At 39.4% G+C, this 9577-nt stretch overlaps 1 long non-coding RNA gene across 1 annotated transcript; it reads left to right on the top strand.

The window, feature by feature from the left end:
* The first annotated feature begins 5584 nt into the window (after positions 1 to 5584).
* LOC122688128 lies at positions 5585 to 7667 on the top strand. Its single transcript, XR_006339348.1, has 3 exons — positions 5585 to 5707; positions 6367 to 6458; positions 6675 to 7667. It is a non-coding gene; the product is annotated as an uncharacterized LOC122688128 (long non-coding RNA).
* Positions 7668 to 9577: the final 1910 nt, after the last annotated feature.

The following is a 9577-nucleotide window of genomic DNA, read 5'->3' on the forward strand; positions in this document are numbered from 1 at the left end:
CTAGTGGAAACAGTAGGCACTTAAAAAGTACAGAAGTAAATCACTGTTACAATGATCAGTAAGCCCTGGGACTCTCCACCACAAAAACTTTTTGAACACCAAAAAATTTCAACTCTAGTCTGTGAAGAAACTTCTGTTTAGTTGGTATATAGTAAATGTAGGGTTAGTTTTGTTTTAAAGTGCATGAGTATTTAAAAGCCAGCCTACTCAAGAAGATTCTGAGTTTGCAATCAAAGCTACATAAAGGATGAAAAAAACTGTGGATAGTTTAATAAGAATCATGTAGTGAAGAAAGGAGATAATTATACCTAGAGTTTGGTCTCCAGATGATTGAATGATTATTTTCCTGAATGTGACCTTTTTGTCTTTGGGAAGATAACATGATTTTGCGTATGAATATACACCTTGAGCAAGATAAGAGAATAACATCTAAGATTTTTTTTGTAAGCACCACCATTGTTCCTCGTATCTTAAAAAAGCATGTATCATTCAAAGTATAAATACATTATATAGTTTATTTTTAATATAATTATAAAGCACAGTATCATATAGCATACCCTCTTATGCGTGCTGACTTGTATAAGTTTATGGGACAACAGTTAATGAATATCTGGTAAGAGATTAAAGAAAACAAAATAGTTGTTACCTGGAATCTTCCTGGAGCTCACTATTTCAGGTATATATATATATATTTTTTCAGATTATTTTCCCTTATAGATTTTTACAAAATATTCATTATAGATCTCTGTGCTATACAGTAGGTCCTTGTTGGTTATCTCTGTTATATAGAGTAGTATGTGTGTGTTAATCCCCAAATCTTAATTTATTCCCACTCCCGCCCCAGAATTTTTATTTTCATTTTATTTATTTATAGGAACTCCTCTTTTTTTTTTTTTTTAATTTTGGCCACACCCGGGGGGAGGTGGACGCTAGTTCCCTGAACCAGGGATCGAACCCTGTGCCCCCTGCATTGGAAGGTGGCGTCATAACCTTTGGACCACCAAGGAAGTCCCTCGGGCTTTTTATTTTGAAATGACTGTCTTCTAGCTGCAAAGAGTTGGCATTTTGCCACCAGCCTGTCTTAACCCTCAAAAGCTATTCTAATGCTTATCTTGTCTCCTAGACTCAACATTTTTCTCTTTTCAGATATCATTGCCAAGAAGCCCTCAATTTCAAACGAGTCAGTGACCCAGTAAATTACCTAATGCAGCCTGTAGCTCCAATCAGCAATCGCTGGTACAGGCTCAGAATACTCAAGTGGAAAATATCATTTGGGGCAGGTGACAACCAAGGACTTGGAAATGAGGGAAATAACAAAACTTCCAAGGGATCCGAAAGAGAAATATGCAAATCTCTTTGATGACTCTCAGGCTGGTTGAAGACCCCAACAATACAAGACAAGGTGTTTGCTTTTCTGAACAGGAGTCAGAAACACTGTTTCTTAGCAGAGATGGCTCAAAACAGCAGTCAGATCAGAAAGGTTCACAGTGGTGGTATCATTCATGAACCAGATGCAGAGTCTTTACTTGGCAGGTGTCCCCATCAGTTAAAAAGATGAATGAATCAGGCAATTAAAGCCTTATGTCATAAACATTTGAATCATAACTTCCTTTTCTCTGAATCTATGTTAATCAAAAACTATTCTATGATTTGGTTTCTCAAATCCACAGAGGAAATAAGAGCTACATGAACTCTAGACCTAACTGTCAGTAATATGTCTTACTGAAATGAATACATTCAAATTTTGATTAATATCATTCAATGCCTTGTCAGGCTTTTCCCCCAAATCTGATCAAACCTGGCACACTGACTCAGTTTAGTTTCTAAATTCCAAAAAGCTGTGGGCTGCCTTGAAAATTCATTTGATCATTTCTTTATTCGATTGAATATTTTTGGAAGCTTCTTAAACCCCAACTACTGTGCTTAGGAATATTAGTTCAGTTCAGTCACTCAGTCATGTCCGACTCTTTGCGACCCCATGAATCGCAGCACACCAGGCCTCCCTGTCCATTACCAACTCCCAGAGTTTACCCAAACTCATGTCCATCGAGTCAGTGATGCCATCCAACCATCTCATTCTCTGTCATCCCCTTCTCCCTCCCAGCATCAGGGTCTTTTCAAATGAGTCAACTCTTCGCATGACGTGGCCAAAGTGTTGGAGTTTCAGCTTCAGCATCAGTCCTTCCAAGGAACACCCAGGACTGATCTCCTTTAGGATGGACTGGTTGGATCTCCTTGCAGTCCAAGGGACTCTCAAGAGTCTTCTCCAACACCATTGTTCAAAAGTATCAATTCTTTGGCACTCAGCTTTCTTTATAATCCAACTCTCACATGCATACATGACCACTGGCAAAACCATAGCCTTGACTAGACGAACCATTGTTGGCGAAGTAATGTCTCTGCTTTTTAATATGCTATCTAGGTTGGTCATAACTTTCCTTCCAAGGAGTAAGCGTCTTTTAATTTCATGGCTGCAATCACCGTCTGCAGTGATTTTGGAGCCCCAAAAAACAAAGCCTGCCACTATTTCTACTGTTTCTCCATCTATTTGCCTTGAAGTGATAGGACTGGATGCCATGATCTTAGTTTTCTGAATGTTGAGCTTTAAGCCAACTTTTTCACTCTCCTCTTTCACTTTCATCAAGAAGCTCTTTAGTTCTTCACTTTCTGCCATAAGGGTGGTATCATCTGCATATCTGAGGTTATTGATATTTTTCCTGGCAATCTTGATTCCAGCTTGTGCTTCTTCCAGCCCAGCGTTTCTCATGATGTACTTTGCATATAGGTAAAATAAGCAGGGTGACAATGTACAGCCTAGACATACTCCTTTTCCTATTTGGAACCAGTCTGTTGTTCCATGTCCAGTTCTAACTGTTGCTTCCTGCATACAGGTTTCTCAAAAGGCAGGTCAGATGGTCATGTATTCCCATCTCTTTCAGAATTTTCCACAGTTGATTGTGATCCACACTGTCAAAGGCTTTGGCATCGTCAGTAAAGCAAAAATATAAGTTTTTCTGGAACTCTCTTGCTTTTTCAATGATCCAGCAGATGTTGGCAATTTGATCTCTGGTTCCTCTGCCTTTTCTAAAACCAGCTTGAACATCTGCTTAGGAATATAGCTTTGAGCAAAATTGGTGTTATCCTGACAAAGAACTTTTAAGCCAATAGGTATAGTAACACATGACAGGGGTTTCTTGGTAGCAATGCTTTCTAAAAAAAGAAAAATTTTGAGTCTAGAAGAAATGATTAGATTCAGGAAGGCTTTCTGGAGTAAACAATACCTAAATAGAGACTGGAATTATGAATTAGAAAATCACAGAGGAAAAGAGGGAAGGAGAAGCCAGATGAGGGCAAACGAGAGAAGTTGTTAGGTGGGGCATTTTATTTAAAAAAATTTTTTTAATCTGAATTTTTTAATCGAAGTATAGCTGATTTATAGCGTTGTTTTAGTTTCTGGTGCACAGCAAAGTGAATGGAACATCATTTGCAGCTCCATGAATGGACCTAGAGATGTCCATACTAAGCGAAGTTAACCCAGAAAGAGAAAAACAAATACCATTTATTAGTGCATATATGGAATCTAGAAAAATGGTACAGATAAACTTATTTGCAGCGCAGGAATAGAGATACATATGTAGAGAATGGACACATGGACTCGAGGGGGAAGGGGAGGGTGGGATGAACTGGGAGAGTAGCATTGATGTATATACACCACCATGTACAAAAAGTTGCTAGGTCGTGTCCAACTCTTGCTACCTGATGGACTGTAGCCTGCCAGGCTCCTCTGTCCATGGGATTTTCCAGGCAAGAATACTGGAGTGGGTTGCCATTTCCTTCTCCAGGGGATCTTCCCGACCCAGGGATCAAACCCGGGTCTCCTGCACTGCAGGCAGATTCTTTACTGACTGAGCCACCAGGGCATTCCCAGGAGGGGACATGTGTATACATACAGCTGAGACACTTTGTTGTATAGCAGAAGCTCACACCGCATTTCTCTTCTCACCTTTATAGCCAGATTTCTTGATGGATGTGTATAGATCGGCTGCCATCACGTCCATGAAGCTTATGTCAGCATCTGCAGGGCCCTTGATTTTATTTCATACTCGTTTTACCCCATTTAGGAGTACCGTTGACACAAGAGCTATTTCTTTTAACACTGTCATCCTTTAGCATTAATTATCAGGACTCCTTGAGTCCTTATCCTTAGCGCTATTCTCTTTCCCTACTCTTCTGGGTAAATCTCAGCTTTGCCAATATCTTTAATCACTCTCTATATGCCAATGACCCCCAAATTGACTTCTCCAAGCCTCTCTTCTCAACTCTAGATTTACTTCTCCACTGGAATATCACGAACATTTCTTAAGTTCAACATGTCGAAGACCGAGTTTGTTGTCTTCCTGCTCAAAGCAGATCCATTTCCTGTGTTTTCTACCTTCGTGATTGGAATCACCCAGCAGGTTACACAAGCAAGAACCTACAAGTCATCCTCAATCTGTCACTTGTCATTATCTTCCAAATGTAATTACAACACACTTCCACTAAACTCCTAAATAGTGGATTTTCCCTCCAGGCTCAAACACTAGTCTAAACAACATCTAAGGAACCTTGGTGAAACCAGGTAGCATACACATTTTTTGAGGTCTCCTTCTCTCAAAAATACCCTTTAATCATCCCTTTAACTAGTATGCTAATGGTTATCGGTTTCCATAGGATCTAAGAATGAACCATGGGATAACCGTCAAGTCATTGCCTAATGACTTTATATTATGAACATTTATATATGAGTACTTAAATTATGAGCAGAATGAAAAATTATAAGCCTATAATAGCTAAATCCTCGCATTATTCATTGGTTACATTCTATTTAAATTCTGAATAAGGCTGACATTTGAAAAAATGAGAATATAAGGGACAACAATTCATTATTAAGTGGTAAGTGGTATGAATTGTAAAAGATGAAAATAGGCTGAAAATTGTACACAGAGCAGATTTTTTTTTAAAGGAAAGCACCAATAAACAGAATTTGAGTGCAATAGCTTATTTTACATATTCTCAATTTAACACTGAGAAACGTAAATACTAAATGAAAACTTAGTAGAAAGCAAATTCAAAGGAGAAAAAAAAATATTTTCAAAAGGGCTTCGTCAGGCAATGCTAGTACAACATACAGCAGTGAAAACAATTAAATTAATCTTTTCCAATCTCAAAGTGCTCTCTTGGAGACAAGCTATCAAATGTAAGGAGTATTTTTAACACGAAAAAACCCTCTCTGTCTCCAAAGTACAGCCTGGCGACCAAACACTCTCCAACATTGCACGGAATGGCCAACCCTGAGTAACCATGACAACAGCCTCTGAAAAGGTTAGCACCGTGCTTCTTAGGAAAAAAAATGTAGTTCAAGGTCAAACTCTATGTTTGTGAAGAAGCCAAGATCCTATTCCTCTCACAAAGTTGTCATCCAACAGCTGCCAAAATTTGAGCCTCCCTTGGCCAAATGGCTCTGCTGGCTTCCTTCCGTGGGTCCCACCAGTAGTGCCTTTGTCTCTCCTTTCTGTCTTAGATAAGCGGGGTTCCTCCATTTCCAGGAAAGTTCAGAGTTGGGGTGGCAGCCTTGAAACCCTCTCAATTCCTCCATCCTGGGTCCTGGTTCAGGGTGAACAGGCTCTGGCTGCAGCCCTTCTTCCTGAAGGATCAAATCTACCAAGAGGTAAGGAGGAACTATCTCCTATGAGTCCTTCCAAGTCATCTTCTGTATCTGTGGTCTCTAAATGGACCTCCCTATCAAAAAATGTTTTGAGCATGTATCCCCAATATGTTCAAGTTGACCCTTGAACAAGTAGGTTTGAACTGCAAGTGTTCACTTAAATGTGGAATTTTTTCAACAAATACATGCTACCTGATCCCTGGTGGAGTCCCTGGAGGCAGACTAGTGACTGGAAAGTTATCCAGGGATTTTCGACTGAGTGGAAGGTGGGCAGAGGCTTCCCAGGTGGCGCTAGTGGTAAAGAGCCTGCCTGCCAATGCAGGAGACATAAGAGGTGCATGTTCGATCCCTGGGTTGGGAAGATGCCCTGGAGAAGGGCATGGCAACCCACTCCAGTATTCTTGCCTGGAGAATCCCATGGACAGGGGAGTCTGGTGGGCTATAATCCATAGGGTCGCAGAGTTGGATGTGATGGAAGAGACTTAGCAGGCATGGAGGGGAGTGGTTACACCTCTGATCCCAAGTTGCTCAAGGATTAATCATATTTATTTTAAAATTATGGATACGATCCTATGCTAACTGTTATATATTAAACTTTAGTGAAGCTTAACGTTTTCCTTTTTTAGAAAATGGAGAGCTAATATTTTCTTCCTACTCTTCAGCAGACCGTGTTACACACCTCACACAATGCTTATGCTGCTCTTTGAAGATCTTTGGTGCTCATGTTCGCCAGAGTTAACATTCTGAAATTCAGGTAAATCTCTCCCTGCTTAAAATCCTTCAGCAGCACCACACTCAGGGTAAAGTCCAAATTCCTTGACATGCATTTGAGAGCCAGTGTGGCTCTGATCTTTACCCTTCCATAATTTAGAAATATACCCCCTTGCCTTCTCTCTACAGCCTTTTTTCGCCCCCTTCCAGCACTTTGCTCAGACTGTCCCCTCTCTATTGAAATTGTTTCTCCCCACAGTCTTCAGGGAAAACTGCTACTTCCAGAAAATTCCAAGGACTCTCCTCCTTCACCCACCAGCTCGTCAGGATTCAGAGCCCCCTACGCCGCAGGGTTGTTCTCTATGCAATGTCCCCCAGAACCCATTGCAATTATGAACTCACCGGTGAGCTCGCTGAAGGTTGGAATAGGTTTCTAAGTAAAAGGTTTGGGTATAAAGAAAAGCAAAAATCTTTCTGGTTTGAGATGGTGTTTTATATCAGGTGTTTTACTCCATCCCGGGATGGGGTGAAAGATTTCCCATTGTTGATTTTCCCTTGTTGATTTTCAGGACTTTCTAAAATAGTTAAGATATGAATACTACAAACATTTTCTTCTAATCTGTGACCTGTTTTATTTTTGATGTTCTTTGTTGAACCAAGGACTTTAATTTTGATGTCACCAATTCTATTGATTTTTTTTGACTTACGGTTTATACTCTTGGGGATTTAAGAAATTTTTTCTCATCTTGAAATCACAAAGACTTCTCTTATTTGGTTAACTGTATAGCTTTTATCATTTACACCTAGAACTAAGGTTACAACACAATTTCACTTATAGATCCCTTTTGTTTTCTATGCAATATTGCTGCCGCATATACCAATTTCTCAGCCCTAGTTTCATTCTGTCTTAATAGTCTAAATACTGAAGGCTCCTTCTGTCTCAGGAGAAGAATAGTCAGAGACAAGTCATGCATGGCCAGGCTTAGAGGCAATGAACTGTCCCTGTCTTTCAGAGTGAGCTCCTGACCCTTAAAAATAAACAGCTGGCTTTAATAACAGTGATGAAATCCAATTAGAACTTTTCCTCTCATTTGGGACACTGGGAGGACGGCCCACTCTATTTTCATAGTAAAGGCACTAAGTAAGACATGCTTACTAGGTGAAAAAGTTTTGCAGAGATTAAACATAATGGAAAAGAATATTTTAAAATACGTATGCATATATATATATATATAACCAAATCACATCGCTGTACAGCAGAAATTAATACAACATTATAAATCAATTCTACTTTAAAAAATAAATAAATCTAAGCTCTGTAGAATTAAAAAAAAAGTTTTGCAGAACCTCAAATACATTGTACTCCTTTCTTTGTTACAAGTTCTATTAATCATCTCTGGGGAATGGTACAGCCCAGGCCTTGAATCATCATGTTCTTAGAACTTTAGCAACACTTTATGAAGCCATGGTTTTTCCTGATGAAGGAGAGGGTGGCAGATGGCAAAGGGCTTAGAAGCCCCTGTAAGAAGTTTGACGTGGGTTCCTTGGCATATACTACCTTCTTTTTCCCTCATGCAGTGGGACATCTAGTCAATATTTTAAAGATACAGCAAATTCTTGTATTTGGCGATATTGGGTGCAATATTCCTAAGATACAGCAAGTCCTTGTATTTGGCCTTTCCCATGGGAAAACAAAAAATGGGAGCTTATGTCTTTTTGTCTTAGCAATATCATAGGACTGATATAAATAAAATAATGACACTCAATCCACTCATGAGAATAGTGCCCAGCAAGCCACTGTTCACAAATATGAAGCAGATGCTTCTTCATACTTCATACTAGATAAGATTGTTTCAGTTCTGTTGAATCTTGATAAAAATGGTTTTCAAACTAAACTAGCTTCCAACTTGTCACAGCTCGTTGAGTCCAAAGATGACAATTCTGGTCCTCATGAATTTGACCTAAGCCTTATATTTTGATACATGCTAATTTTCTTCAGCCAAAAAAAGAAAAAAGAAAAGCCTTTAGAAGGGCACTGTTGGCAACTTGATTAGGTTTGATTTAATTGGTGCAGACACTTGCTTGACCCCAACTTGGAATCGCCTGGTCTTTTCAGAATGTCTGGCAATGAGCTGACAGGGTACCCACTGTCCCCACAAGACAGGTAGGTGTCTTTTCTGAAGCTCAGTGAATAGGATTGCAGGCATGGGAGTATAGACTCTAAAACACACTCAGTTACAGACTTAATGTAACTAGAAGTGCAAGGATGGGGACTTCCCTGGTGGTCCAGTGCTTGAGACTGCTCTTCCTACACAGTGCCATGCAACGTGGCCAAGAAAATAAAGTTAAAAAAAGAACAAGGATGAACTGACCCTGTGGGTGTATATCTGGGTATTGTAACTCTCCAGGAGGAGCTTGTTTCTTAGCCGGAGTTTGGGCTCTGTAAGTGTTATTAAGCCGTAAAGCTTGGGGGTTAGCTTTCTGTCTGGTTCTCTCTTAAGAATTCTCCAGCTATTACCAATTCTTTTCCTTCCTAAGACTTACAAATTTTATATTCACCAGGACCCACGTTTATAAGCATGTATGAACAAGTCTGGTCATTCCTGAGGTCATTTATACCCAATACCCAGTCCTCTGTCCTAACAGGAGAAATCTTAGCTTGTCATGTCTAATACTTACTAGAGTCTCCCATGTCATCCTACTGTCCATAGACAGAAGTGAATATATATTTTATATTAAATATTTTCCCTTACTAATAAAATATTTAATTTGTACTCATGGGTGGCTGAAGGTTTTCTGGGTTTTATCTATACAATTCCACCATCAATCATTTGAAAATGTGCTATCCAATAGGGTAGCCTGTAGTCTCATGTGGCCATTGAGTGCGTGTGATGGGAATGGTCCAAACTGAGATGTGCTTAAAACATAAAGTACACACCAGATTGGGAAGACTCGGTATAAAAAAGGAGGGTAAAATATCTCATAATGGTTTTTATATTGATTACAGGTACAAATGGTAATACCTTGGATGCACTGGATTAAATAAAATATATTGTTAAAATTGATCTTAGCTCTTTCTTTTTACTTTTTCAAATGTGGCTCCTAGAAAATTTAGAGTTAGTTTTGTGGCTCCCATATTTCTAGTAGACAGCACTGATCTAG

This window comes from Cervus elaphus, chromosome 32 (assembly GCF_910594005.1).
Source record: "Cervus elaphus chromosome 32, mCerEla1.1, whole genome shotgun sequence".
In the NCBI taxonomy this organism is placed as follows: Eukaryota; Metazoa; Chordata; class Mammalia; order Artiodactyla; family Cervidae; genus Cervus; species Cervus elaphus.